Source organism: Mirounga angustirostris, unplaced genomic scaffold, assembly GCF_029215605.1.
Source record: "Mirounga angustirostris isolate CCGP_5_RB_7025 unplaced genomic scaffold, mMirAng1.0.hap1 SCAF_1, whole genome shotgun sequence".
Taxonomy (NCBI): domain Eukaryota; kingdom Metazoa; phylum Chordata; class Mammalia; order Carnivora; family Phocidae; genus Mirounga; species Mirounga angustirostris.
In genome coordinates, this window is record NW_026991709.1 from 187,328,624 (window position 1) to 187,342,701 (window position 14,078).

The 14,078-nt window shown below is 44.5% G+C and overlaps 1 protein-coding gene across 2 annotated transcripts in view; it reads left to right on the top strand.

Moving 5' to 3' along the window:
• Window positions 1-817: 817 nt before the first annotated feature.
• Window positions 818-14,078, top strand: part of FHIT (fragile histidine triad diadenosine triphosphatase) — a 1,508,464-nt gene continuing 1,495,203 nt past the window's right edge. For both annotated transcript variants that reach the window (XM_045862036.3, XM_064594290.1), the window contains exon 1: window positions 818-980. The gene's annotated coding sequence lies outside the window, so the exon portion shown is untranslated. The remainder of the gene's footprint in view (window positions 981-14,078) is intronic.

The following is a 14,078-nucleotide window of genomic DNA, read 5'->3' on the forward strand; positions in this document are numbered from 1 at the left end:
CCCATGGTTGTCAGAGATGGATTTAATTGATCTGCACTGAAGAAGGGGAGAAAAGAAAGTAAAGACTACTCTAGATTTCATTCAATTAAAGTATATTTACTGAGTGCCTACTATATATATACCAAATATACTTCCAGGTGCTAGAAATATTGCAGTAAGCAGAACAAAAATCTTCATCTGCATAGACCTTTCATTCTGGAGGACAAGACGATAAAAAAAGATAGATAAATGAATTACATACCGTGTTCGGTAAGGAAAAGTGCTAAGTAGAAAAATAGAACAAAAAAGGACGAAAGGAAGGGGCAAGGGAGTTCGCGGTGCAATTTTAGTTAGGATTCCAGGAAAGGCCGAGTGTAGTCGTAAAGCGGATCAGGTAAAGGCCTGCGAGCCCGTGTTATGAGAGAAATATAAAGAAAAGAAGGCTTAAGGATTCAAACACGATCCAGAGTGAGTAGAGGAAGCGAAAGAAAATCCAACCTGTGCGGAGTAGTGGGGCGTGGCGGGGTGGGTGGGAAGTTAAACACGTTTAGGAGGAAATAAGGAGGAAAAAAGGCGGCATAGCCTGAAGACTCTTATTTCTTTTGCCATTTGGAAAAAAAGAAAGATTGTGAAGTTTACGACAAAAATCCCTTTCGAGGGGATTCTCACCTCAGCGGCTCTCCGGAGAGAAACAATGTTTCTCACCCCTGAATCAGAGTTATTGTCATTATAGCTTCTGATTGGCCCGTTGTAGGCGCATACTTTATGCCTATTGGCCCTCACTTCTGTCCTCAGGCCAGCGGCCATCTTAGATTCCGCCCCCTTCGCGGCGCCGTCTGGGAATTGTAGTACCCTCTCCGTTCCGTCCCGTCGCGGGACTTTTGCCCTCCTGTTCCCGGGTCCCTCAGGAGGCCACCCCAGTGGGCACACGCCCAGGTGCCGCTCCTGCCCCGCGCTCCCTCCCTCTGCCTTTCACTTTCCAGCTGCCAAGATCTTGGAAGGTAGGGGCAGGGGGCAAGCCCCAGTCGAAGAGTGTTTCTGGGGTGCGGGTCTTGGTTTCCACGCGCGTCTCGTCCATACACCCGCAGTCCAGTGGGGCGGGGTCCGGCTCGCACAGCTCCTGGGGTGGTGGTGGTGGTGGTGTGTCTGCCCCAAGGACCCTCCTACCCCCGAACCTACAGGACCCGTTCTGACCACCAGCCCTAACCCTAACCCGCCCATCTGCTGCATGAGGGGGTAAACTGAGGCATGGGACCACGCCAGCGGTTCCAGGGACGCCCCAGCAACCAGACCTGGTGGTGTAGTTGGCACTGGCCGCTTTTGCAGGGTTTGCCAGTGTCACAGGCAAGTAGCAGGAATCGCTGCCCCCAAAGAACTGTATTAAACACCCAGCTCTGGGTTCCCCAAAGGGAGGGTGCTGAACATGTGCCCAAGAAAGGAGCCAAGTAGGTAGAAGGAAGGCAGTATTTTGGGAGGGAATCTTACATTTGATGTTTTAAAAACATTTTAAAAAGCAGTGAATTCTTTATTGTGGGGTAACTCAATGAGTCCAAGCTCGTTTGGCATTTTATGGATTAATGTAGTTTGTATATAAAAATATGTGGGGATTTTAAAGGTATATCCGTGTGGGGCCGGGGGGAGGGGCGTGGAGAGGGGAGGCTGGTTAGTGGAACCGGAGTTGGAGGCGCCTCTCTAGGATCAAATTCTCCATCTGGTGTATGACCTTGGATCAGCCACTCAGTGTTTTATTTTGGAAAAAAGAGCTTAAAGATCTCTGCCCAAGTGGCCCAAGGATGCTGGCTGGAGCGGAAAGCTAAATGTCTTGTTTGTGAAAGTCTGCCACTTGCAAACTTACTGCTTTATTATTCCGGATCTCTCAAGAAATGTGCTAGGGACCAGCAGAAAATGATTCCCGTAGCTGTTGTAGAAAGGCTCTCACCTGTGCTGGGCCTGGGACTAAGAGCGGCCCCTAGTCGCACCTGTTAAGCCGGGTGTGCCTGGACTCTCCCTCTGCGGCTCCATTTTACCGCTGGCTGCCTGCGTAGCGGAGGCGTCTGGGAGTTGGAGTCCCGCTGCCTGTTTCCCGGAGGGTTGGGACTCCATCTCCCAGCGTGCCATTTGGTGCGGCGAGGTGTCTCCTGGGAGATGAAGTCTCACTTCAGCCGTTTTGTGGGTCGGCCCTTTGACTCGGAACTACAACTTCCATGTGGCCCTGCGTTCTTGGCTGCCAGCTTCTAGTTCCACCCGCTGTGAGCGGGGACTAGAGAGATGTTTAGGAAAGCGTCTTTTGTTGTTGTTGGGGAGTGGAGAGATATGTCTAGTAAAGCTGTCTTTTATTATTGTTGTCGTTGTCATTGATTGTATATGCTGTTACAAGTATTAGAGGAGTATTGTATACCCTTATCCAAGTATTAAGGAATATGCATGCTTTCAAACACAGCTGACACTCGACAGTTTACAGAATGTTCACGTTACTTCTTTTCATAACACCGTACCTCCCATCTGTGGTTGAGGAAAAACCTTGAGAAGATAGTTTGTCCTCGGTCACACACCTAGTAATAAAATGTAATATATGTGTATTTATTAATATATATTACAGTTAGTTATTATAATTTAATTTAATCCTCTCAAAAGCTATATGAGAGAACCATTTTATATGCTTTTCACATATTAGAAAACTAAGTTCAGCAACTCAAGTTAAGCAACCTGTCCAAATTAACTCAGCTAGGGAACAGAAGTACTCAGTAACGTAGTCTGTTTAACAGTCTCTGCTTAAAAAAAGACCCCGCCTGGAGCGCCTGGGTGGCTCAGTCGGGAGCTTCTGCTTTGGCTCAGGTCATGATTCCAGGGTCCTGGGATCGAGCCCAGCATCAGGCTCTCTGCTCAGTGGGCAGCCTGCTTCTCCTTCTCCAACTCTCCTGCTTGTGCTCTCTGTCACTCTGTCAAATTAAAAAAAAAAAAAAAAAAAAAGACCCCACCTAACAGAGCGAGAGGGAGTCCGACGTTTCTGAGTACAGAATTTGGAATCTTTCCATCATACCATGTTTCCTCTGTAGTCAGACTAAATGTTAGAGCAGCAAAAATCTTTGAGATCATTTAAATTTAAGACAAAGATCTTGGAACAGTTCCTGGCATATAGTAAAGGTTCCACAAATGTTGGCTATATATAGCTTTATAATACCTTTATTTTAGAGATGAGGAAACTCCAGGTGGTAAAGCCATTTGCCCAAGGTCACACAGTTGGTTTGTGTCAGAGATGAGACTAGACCCAAGTGTCTTATTTCCAAGTCCAGGGTTATTTTCATTCTACCAGCAGTCAGCTGGAAGGGGTACCAGATGCGAAGCTGTTTAGATAATGGTTTCTCTTCTAATTTGTTCTTTGTAGGCCAGGCCAGGACCAATTGTTGTAAAGCCTTTTCTTATTGGTAAGGTTGTAACGTTTCATTAATTCAACAAAAGTTTTTTTTTAAGATTTTATTTATTTATTTGAGAGAGAGAGAGACAGAGAGAGGGTGAGGGGCAGAGGGAGAACCAGGCTCTCCACTGAGCAGGGATCCCGATGTGGGGGCTTGATCCTAGGACTACAGGATCATGACCTGAGCCGAAGGCAGACGCTCAACCAATAGCCACCCAGGTGCCCCTCAACCAAAGTTTTTTGAGCATCTTTGCATGCTCATCTGACTTCAGGTGCAGGGGCCGCATGGATTAAAGTAGCTAATGGGTTAGGGCTAGAAGGACCTTAAAAACCATCTAATCTAACTCCTTCCTTTTATAAATGAGGAGAGGGATCCATGATCTTCATCTCATGCCCTTTCTGCAAGGAGACAGGTTTCTGGAGGCCTCGTGGTAATGTTTGTGACCTTTCAGGCTCATGATTTCTTTGACTTGGTGTTCTCATCCTATCCTTATCTCTGTAAATGTTTGCTGGAATTCTTTAGGAAATGTTTCTGTACTCCTCTCTTTATTTGTATATACGTGTGACTTTAATATGCTCCCTTTCTACTTTGGGAATGTCTTGTTTTGGCTCCCAGTGCTTTTTTCTCTTTTGTTCTTTCAGACCCTTGAGAACAAAATCTGACACTATGTTTGTATTCATACAAGTTACGGTTTGACCCTCTAATATGGGGTGTCAGAAAGGAACACATGAGTTGTTTGACTTATGTAATACTTCAGTTTTAGAAGACACACTGTCCCTTTCAATTATGTATTCACAGATAATAAAGCAGGTAACTCATCTCCTGATAATAGTTAGATAATAAACTAACATTTTTATAAATTATTGGCTTAACATTCCTGAAACAGTCACTATGGGCAATGTTCTCCCCATCCCTTCCTGTAGCCCCCTGCCCTGCCCAGCACTTTCCCAGCTAACAGTCAGCTTCCAGCACGTGCTTGACCACTGGTAGCTACTGAAAAAATATTTGTGAAATTGCATTCATAAGTACCCCTGAGCTCTGTTCCCACATCTTTTTCTTGAATCTCTTTTAAGATAGAAGTGCTTTGAAATATAAGATGTAGCAGGTTGCTTTCCTTTCAATGTCTACATTGCAAAGAAAAATCTCAGCCTTTGAGGTCATCTTCCAAGGGGCTGTTTCTTTGGGAATGTCCATGTCTGTGATTTCTCAGATGAGAAAGTGATCCAAATAGCAAAACATAGCAAAGAAGCCATAGGGAGTGGTAGCCTGGAGGCCCATGATTTAAATCCCAGCCCTGCCCTAAGAGGCAAGTAACTTAGCCCTTGGTTTCTTCTGTAAAATAGGGATAATATGCATTTCTACCCATAAAGTGAGGATAAAGATTAAATAAGATAGTGTTTTTAAAACCTTGAGTGTGTTGTCAGGTACTCAGTAGCTTGTACTCAACAGATGAATAGTAGCTCTTATTTTTGTTATTAAACAGTATATGAAAATATATCGTGGTTATTCACCATTTAAACTTGAGGCAGGTATCTGCTTCATAAAAGGATTTGCCATTTGGTTTCTTAGAATAGCAAGGTTGGCCATCCCATTTAAAGTATGAAGTTAACCACAACTTTGATAATCGATCTTGTCCGCTCAGTCATACTCTGTGTGGGTAGAGCGATATTGAAGCTTTTGACTTTATGTTGCCTTCTGAGAGGTCCCTGATCTATGGTTCCATCTCTTTATTGAATCTCAGATTGAAAAGTGGCCTGCCCCTGTTGGTGGGGTCTTCTGTCTACTTCTACTTCTGGAAAGGACTGGGCCTATTCCAGGTGTCTCAGGGTTAGAGTGAAACAGTCATCACCCTGTTGGTGAGTAACCGCAGGGCAATGGACATGTGGGCATGGCAGTGTGTCTCTCTAAGGCTGACAACTGACAAGTACAACAGCCATGAGGTTACTGATAAGGAGGTGAGTGAGAGAAGAGAGGTGGTGTAGGGGACAGGGAAGGAAAAATGGGAAAGAGTAAAGAGCAGATGTGCAAAGGGAACAGCCTTTGCTGTTCAGTAGCCTAAGCATGTACTTATTCAGCACGTTTATCAGTAGCCTAAGCATGTACTTACTCAGCACATTTATCCTGCTCCTAGCTCTGTGCCAGGCACTGCACTGTTATGCGCTGCAGATACAGCAGTGAATGTGGCTGAAATGAGTTGGTCGTGGTGGTGGGTGGTGGTCAGTTTTAGGCCGGGAAGAGCTTAGAGGAAGGAAGGAAAGCAGGAAGGCAGAAAGGAGGGAAGGGAGGGAGGAAGACAGGAAAGGAAGAGGCGGGTATTGGGATTCGATGAGTGGAAAGAAGATCTCTATGTCTGGAGTATAAAAATCACTGGACTGGGGGGACATGGTGGGTATCAGGCTGCATAGGGAGGCACCAGAGATATTATGCAAAGTCCAGTTACCTGTATTGTAAAAGCATTCTGGACTTTATTCCAAGGGCATTTGGGAAACCACTTACAGTCTTAACTGGGGAAATGAAATGATAGGATTTGTTTTTTAAAAGTGTGAATGCAGTAAAGATGATGAATTTGTGAGAGAGAATTGTCCAGGCAGGCCTGTGTTTTTTAACTTTAATGTGAATATGACTCTCCTGCTGATCTTAAGCTGTGGGTTCTGATTCCGTACATCTGGAATGGGCCAGAGGTTCAGGATTTCTAACAGGCTGATGCTGCTGGTCTGTGGACTGTACTTTGAGGAGCCAGTACTGAGGAGACTCTTGAGTGGTCTAGATGAGAGATGGTAGTGGTTAAGAGAATGGACTCCAGAGAGTCACAGACCTGGATTCTAGTCTTGCTTCTATCTGTCACTTGCAGTGTGACTCTGCGGAAGGTGTCCTAGTCTCACGGAGCCTCAGCCTCAGTTTCCTTATTATCTGTGAAATTGAAGTAATAATTCCTCTTGCAGAGCAGTGTTTTAAGTTTCCAGTGAGACAACCCATAGAACGTGCTTAACACAGTAACTGGCACTCAAGACACAGTAGCTTTGAATTTACTCTTACTGTTGTTAATAAGTCCAACTTAATGCACCCTGCTCCATGTTACCTTTTTTTTTAATCATGTTTTGAATACTAGATGGAATAGATCACCTTTTTTTTTTTGGCGAGGTAGAGAGGGAAGAGGGGAAGAAGGAGAGGGAGAATCTTAAGCAGGCTCCATGCCCAGTGAGGAGCCTGATGCAGGGCTCGATCTCACAACCCTGAGATCATGACCTGAGTCGAAATCAAGAGTCAGTCACTTAACTGACTGAGCCACCCAGGCACCCCTGGAATAGATTACTTTTAATTGTACCATTTTTGTTTTTATCTCGGATGTGAAGTGCCAAACTTCTTCAGTCCTTGGTAAAAACCTGAGTATTATGGGCAACTAGATATATTTCTCCCGTGTAATCGAGACTGTCTAAATTTGATGGAAAAAAACCCTGGGATCCTTAAAGTACCATCTTATATCTGATTACGATGGGAATTTGAGGCACTTTGCCTCCTCATGTAAATTTATTTAAGTCCAATTATAGTGCCTCCTTCTTTACATAATTTTAACCTGTTTGGATTGCTTTTCAACCAGTGGTTCTCAACCCTCGCTGCAAGGTCAAGTCACCGGGGGCTGGTCCCATCCAGAGATATTGAATCAGAGTGTGAAGGGGAGGTAGGTGTTGGTATTTTCCTTTTTAAGTTTCCCAGGTGATTCTGAAGTGCATTTAGGAATGAAAACAACTGATTCTAACAACAGAACATCATGAAATGAATCAGGTACAATCTAACAGGTGAAAGTCCTTTGCGGGGAGAGAGGTATCTAGAAAGTAGCATTCTGAAGGCTTTGGGCGTGAAAGAGATGATAAGCCTTGTCACAAAGCTTTCCTGGAATTTGATGAACTAACTATAGGTTGTGTCCTGGGTTTTCTTTGAAGTGAAATCCATGCCCCACTCTCTCCCCCAGTGCCCTTGTATCTCTGGGAGTGCTCACTCGAGTCAGGATTCTCAGTTTTGTTTCAGGCTGTGTTTCTCTGCCTGATATTTAGTTTGTTTTATTCCTCATAGCTGAAAAAAATATTATTAACCCATTAAAACTACGTTCAAAAGAAAGAAACTGAGTTACATGCTTTCATGAGTTGTGGCTGTATTACTGTAAAGGTTTAAACTATTGTTCAGACAAACTACAACCCATTTTAACCAGTAACATTCTTTAAATTTTTATTAAAAAAATTTATTTATTTTTTTAAAGATTTTATTTATTTATTTGACAGAGACAGAGATAGCGAGAGCAGGAACACAAGCAGCGGGAGTGGGAGAGGGAGAGCAGGCTTCCCGCCGAGGAGGGAACCCGATGTGGGACTCGATCCCAGGACCCTGGGATCATGACCTGAGCCGAAGGCAGACGCTTAACGACTGAGCCACCCAGGCGCCCCCCCCCTTTTTTTTTAATTAAGTAGGTTCCACGCCCAGCGTGGGGCTTAACCAGTAACATTTGTACATTCTAATTCAGTAGCCTGAAATGAATGCTTCCAGAGAGGCTGCCTATTATAAAGATTAGTTTCGTTTTTAATTTTTTTTAAAAGATTTTATTTATTTATTTGACAGAGCGAGAGCACAAGCAGGGGGAGCCCATTTAATTTTTTATGGGTACCTTCACCCTCCATTTCATGGCAGAATAATTAGGCTAATTTGGTTAAATGTCTTTAATTTGCTGGATTATCCATAATACTTTCCTTTTAAAAGTTTCTTTTTCCTTATAGAAAATATATGTCCTTAGGTTTGTTTCTATCTGAATATTTATATTTAAAACCTTATATCCAACATCCAGGAGCATTCTTGGCCTGAATTTCTATTACCTGCACCATAATTTCATTTTTCAGCCTTTCCTGAGCTATTTTACTCACTAGGAGGTCATTTCACAATGTAGTTGTTTTATTTTTCTACTGTGTTGACTTAATAAAGAGAAAAAGAGAGTGGGAAAAGCTGTTTTTGTTGGAGGGTTTAAAATACAGTTAAAAAATTACATATTTTAGGGATATTTTGTACGTAGGCCAAGGTTTTCTTTTAATGATATATAAGTAGGAATAGAAAAGAAAAATGAGAAACTGGCTAAGAGGTTTGCAAAAGGCCCACGTTGATGGTATTCTGGAACTTAAAGACTCTTTCTGAGTCTATTTATGTGTTTATTAGTGTTCCTTGTTATGGATTTACCTCTTTTTATTAACAACCAGATTTCCATTAAAATTCAGTGTATTTTGCAGTTTCTCAGACTCAAAGCTATTGGAGCTAAAACCCATCATAGATAATGTGGAAGTATCAGTACTCCCTCATGAGGTTTAATGCATGCATATTTTAGTTGGGCACAGTTTGGAGGATGGTATGGTCTGCAGTCATTTAATCACTGAAGTGTGTGGTATATGGTAAGAACAGAATTTTCATTTTCTGCAAGACTTAAAGTCTTCTTACCATGTCTTCATTTTTGGAAAAAATCAAACACCCCCCTGCCCCCCAAACTCAGAACTCAATGCTGTCTTAAGTCTCCACATTAAAGCAGGATGGTACCTGCTTGGTTGTGCCAGGAGACATTTAAATGATACCTAGAAGCAGGCGATTGTGTCTGTGCTTGGAGCCCAGAGGACAGGCAGAGGAGGGGGGCTGGAACCTGCTGGAGTAAGGTTGTTTCTTCTCAACCCTGGAGCCCGGGAATTCCTGTTCAGGTTCTCCCAGGAATGAAGCTGGTGGATGGAGAGGTAGTGATCCTAAGGAGGGCAGGAAAAAGCAACCGAGAGGTGGAAAGACATGCAGAGCCTATGAAGAGGTATAACAACAAAAAAAGATGGTTGGGTGGAGGGGGATGGAACGTTTTTTGTTTTTACAAATACGTCTGTGAATGGTGCCCTCCAGAGTTGTGCTGTGAACAGCTTGCGTTGTCCTTACACAGAGAGGCAGCCCTGATCAATGGGGGGTCCTGGAACCTTCAGAAGAGGGGAAGTGATCCTGGGGTACCAAAACAACAGGTGGGCCCTGCACTTTGAAATCACAGTTGTTGGGATCTGCTGACTGAGCAGGTAAGAGCAAGGCCCGGAAGCTTCGGCAGCCAGTGGCCACAGAGAAATCTGCAGCTGAGGCCGTCTCTTGGCCCCTTGGGGCAGGGCAGAAAGCTTCTTCTAAGCTACGGCTTCCTCTAGGCTCTGAACTTCCGAGGGGCAACCAGCCAACGCTTCCCTGGCCTAGAGGAATTAGCTGTGTTTGGCTTCCTAGAGCAGATGAAACAGCTGAGTCCAACTCCTGTGGGTTGGGGACTGGCTGGAACTATATGCGAAGGTCCTGGTGAGGCCAGAAGCTTCTGGATGTCTTACAAGCTCCCAGGTGATGCAAATGCTGCTGGTCCGTGGGCCACACTTGGAAAGCAAGGCTCTAGTTCTTTATGGCTCCTACTCTGTTGCCATTCTCTTTTTTTTTTTTTTAAAGATTTTTATTTTTATTTATTTGAGACAGAGAGAATGAGAGACAGAAAGCATGAGAGGGAGGAGGGTCAGAGGGAGAAGCAGACTCCCTGCCGAGCAGGGAGCCCGATGCGGAACTCGATCCTGGGACTCCAGGATCAAGACCTGAGCCGAAGGCAGTCGCTTAACCAACTGAGCCACCCAGGCGCCCGCCATTCTCTTTTAATGTCATGAATAAATAGCATTGTTTAGGGTTCACAAATATATGTGTCACTCTGTTACAAGATGAGGGTGATCTTGGGCAAGTTGTTTTGCTTTGCAGAATTTTATTTTCTTCTCCAGAATGGATATAGTAGTACATACCTTGTAGGTAGGTATGAAGAAAATAGGATGATCTATGTAAAATGTTAGCACAGCACCTCTCATATAGTAATTTCTTAGTAAATGTTAGCTTTTATTTTTATTATTGTTATATTTTGTGCTTTTATTATTATTATTTTTAAAGATTTTATTTATTTGAGAGAGAGAATGAGAGAGAGAGAGCACAAGAAGGGGTAGGGTAAGATGGAGAAGCAGATTCCCCACTGAGCAGGGAGCCCAATGCGGGACTCGATCCCCGGACTCCAAGATCTTGACCTGAGCCGAAGGCAGTCACTTAACTAACTGAGCCACCCAGGCGCCCGCATTTTTATTATTTTTGAGCTCAGAGATCGAGATCTATAAACGAAGGCATGTGCCTTTACCAGTTACCAGATGTGGGACCATGGGTAGGTTTCTTGACTAAGTCTGTTTCTTCACCTTTAAATTGAGGGTTACAGTGGTAGCTGACTATGGATGCTGTGAGGGTTGAATAGGCTGTATGTATAAAGCTCTTGGCATATATTAGTTACTCTCACGATTATAATACTAATCACTGGATTTGAGGGGTCTGCACAGCAGCTTCTGGTACTTGGGGTTGGCCAGGTTTCTGTGACACTCTCTTGGTGTGGTAGGAGCTGCCCACACCAGTGGCAGGTTAAGTGGAGAGTGGGCCCAGGATTTGGAAGTAGGTAATACCTGGAAGTTAAGGTAAGCAGGCAGGTGGAATGTGGGATGACAGCCTGGTAACAGGTCCAATAGCAAATCCTAGTCGATGCTGATGCTTGCTCTGACCATGGATCTCACTGGGCTCCTGCCTGGATAATCTCTGACCTGCCTCGAGCCCCAGTTTCTGTACCTAATCTCCAACTATATTCTTGGCAGTTCTTATTGCGTGTGAGTTGTTCCCTTGCTCATCATTAACATATTCACTCGGGAAGCATTTACTGAGGCCTGTTGTATGTCAGGCACTGTGCTAACTGTGGTTCTCCCTCGGTGAACAGGCAGGCACAGTCCCTGCCCTCAGGAGTCCAGTGGAGGAGATGGACAATATTCAGGCAAACAAATGCACATATAAGATGCCAAGTACTGGGAGGGAAGAGTTGAAGGTACTGTAATACTAAAAGGGGGTGGGTAACCTATTAAGATAGGGTAGCCAGAGAGGAGGAGCTGATGTTTGAGCTGAGACCTAAGTAAAGGATGAGTGGGAGGCAGCCCTATGAAGAGCCGGTGAAGTCGTATTCCAGGCAGAAGGAACAGCCTTTACCTGGGCCTTACTTGGGGAGAGAGCTTGACAGGCTCAAAGGGATGAAAGAAGGCCTCTGGTAGACCATAGAGACTGAAGAGGGGCTGGCACTGGGTGAGGTTGGCCTGGCTGCGTAGGGCCTGGCGATCAAAGTATGGAGCCTGGATTGTGTTGTCTGGGTGATGGCTCTGTCCCTGAATCTCAGTACTGTGGTCGGAGGTGTGCTCTTTGCTGTCCAGACCTTCCTTCTGTTGACCTGCTGCTCTGAGCACCTGCTTCCCGACTTCTTTTTCCTTCTGTCTTGTCAAAACATCAGTTATGGTCCTGGCTGATGCCTCCCTAATGCCTGCCATCTCCATAGGCTTCTCTTTTTCCTGTTTACTCACTCTCTGGACACTAGGTTCCATGTGTAGAACTCAGTCCCTTTTCATTTCAGGGTGTTTGCTATACCCACTTCTGCCTCTGATGGGCTATCAGGCCCATCTCCCTCCTGAACTGATCCCTCTGCCATGTGGCAATGAAAATCAAGAACAGAGCCCTGGCCCTAGGGGTGCAGAGGAACAGAACAAAAAAGAACAGGAAGGAAGAAGAGCAGTTTGGGGTCTGTCGATGGGTGGAAGAAGAGATTAACAATTTTTATAGGTTGGTAGGCAGCTTGAAGGAAGTTTGTTGAATTCACCTAGTCTTGTCCCTTGTATTTACAAATTTGGAGACCTGGTTCTAGAGAGGGGAAGTGACTTGCTCTGGGTCATAGATGCAGTCAGTAGCAGAATGATGACCTTTTTTCTTAGTCCTCTGTAGGTTAGTTCCTGTGTCTTTAGCTTCCTTAACTTCTACTTTTTTACAGCTTTTATTTAACCTCTGATTTTTGATCAGTGCCCTCTTCCCTCCGGACTGTAAGCTCTTTGAAGGCAGTGGTGGTGGCTATTTTGCTGATGCCACCTCCCCAGCACCTGGTCCCTAACTTAGAATTTGATGTTGAACTTTGCACTGTGCCTCCTACTTCTGGGCTCTGCTCCATTACTTCTCTGATTAGCCGAGTCTGGGTTGCATAGAAGCCTAGGTAAGTGAAATCTATTGAAGTCCCGGACCTCGGCTCCTCTTACCATTCCTTGGATTGTACAGCCTCCCATTTCCTCCCCTTACTGGAGAGAGTGCCTTGTTTACTGTGTTCATATTGTCTATTTTCCCTCTTTAGAAGTTTGCTTCCTGAGGGCATGGACTTGTTGGTACTGGTTCCCTGCTCTGTCTCTGTGCATAAAGCAACGCATGGCCTATGGTGGACAAGATGGTATGTCTCATCATTACCGTCAAGATCTGGAAGTCTGGGTTGCCTTGAAGACTGCTACTCCATGTAGATGGCCATTTATGCTTTACAGATAATGCTGGGAGTCAAGAAGTGGCTCATAGGAAGGGAGTAGGGAGAAAAGCCTACCCTCTGGCTCTGAGGACTGACTCTTGTCTGCTTGTCATTAGCTGTATAATCTTGAGCAAAGCACTCAACCTCTCTGCATCTCGCTTTTCTGTAAAATGAAGATGGTAATACTACTTAGCTCTTGGTTGTGAGGATCAAGTGAGAGGGTTGAGGTGAAGCGTGCCTCTGCACAGCTCCTGACGTGCAGTCAGCACTCAATAAATATTACCTTCATTAAACCAGGAAGGTGGCTCTGTCTACTCTTGCTGACTGGTTGTTACACATGGGTGCCAGTGTTCACTTTGAAGATCAGAGCTACATCTTTCCCATAGTGCTGTGTTATTTGGTGGACTGTCATATTCTCTTTGGTCATCAAATAAATGTAGGGGCCATCAGGTCTGGCCATAGAAAGTTTGCTGAAAATGTTGATGAACAACCCAGGGTTCAGCACAAAAAAATAAATGCTGGTTGATGTTCAAGACAGAGGAATATAAATCAGAAAACAAACACATCCACCGTACTGTAATATTTAAATGCCTTCTCATAAACACTTAAGATTCTCATTAGTCCAACATCAGAAAAATGATAAATATTAATATTTATCATCAAAGGAAAGCTTAGAAATCAAAGCAGAGTAAACAACCATTGTATTTGAAGGATTACATAATACTGAATGAATTTTAATTCGACACCTCCAAAACTCTATTTTTTAAAAAGATTTCTCCGTGGGACAGTTTAATTATTTTTATCCATCGCAAACCTAGGAAAGGTATGGATTTAGTAGGAAAAGATTCAGGGGACTTGCTCATTCCAATCATGTTCTCAAAGACTTGGGCTGTTTTGTGTCTTGTGTCTACAACAGAGACCCACGTGTCCTGGAGCCACTCTCCTTCTCTCATCTCTTCCAGATCTCCAGATCTCCAGTTTGCCTTCAGGAAACTAATCCTGGAAATTGGCTCTTGGTAGATCGTGAAAGGGCACTGGGAGCTTCCTGTCTTGGCTGTGGATTCCTTCCCCAGTCCTCTCTCCTCTTCCCAGTTCTGAATGTGCCAGAAGCGTGTGCAGTAGTTCCCGGAGTCAGCAGGGAACAGTGGGAGAGACATCAGGCTGGCGCCATCACTCTGAGGCAGTCAGGCTTTCCCTTGCTGCTTTCCCAGTGTCTGACATGGCTGACTCAGTGTGAGATGGCCTTATCGTGTCACCACAAGGATATG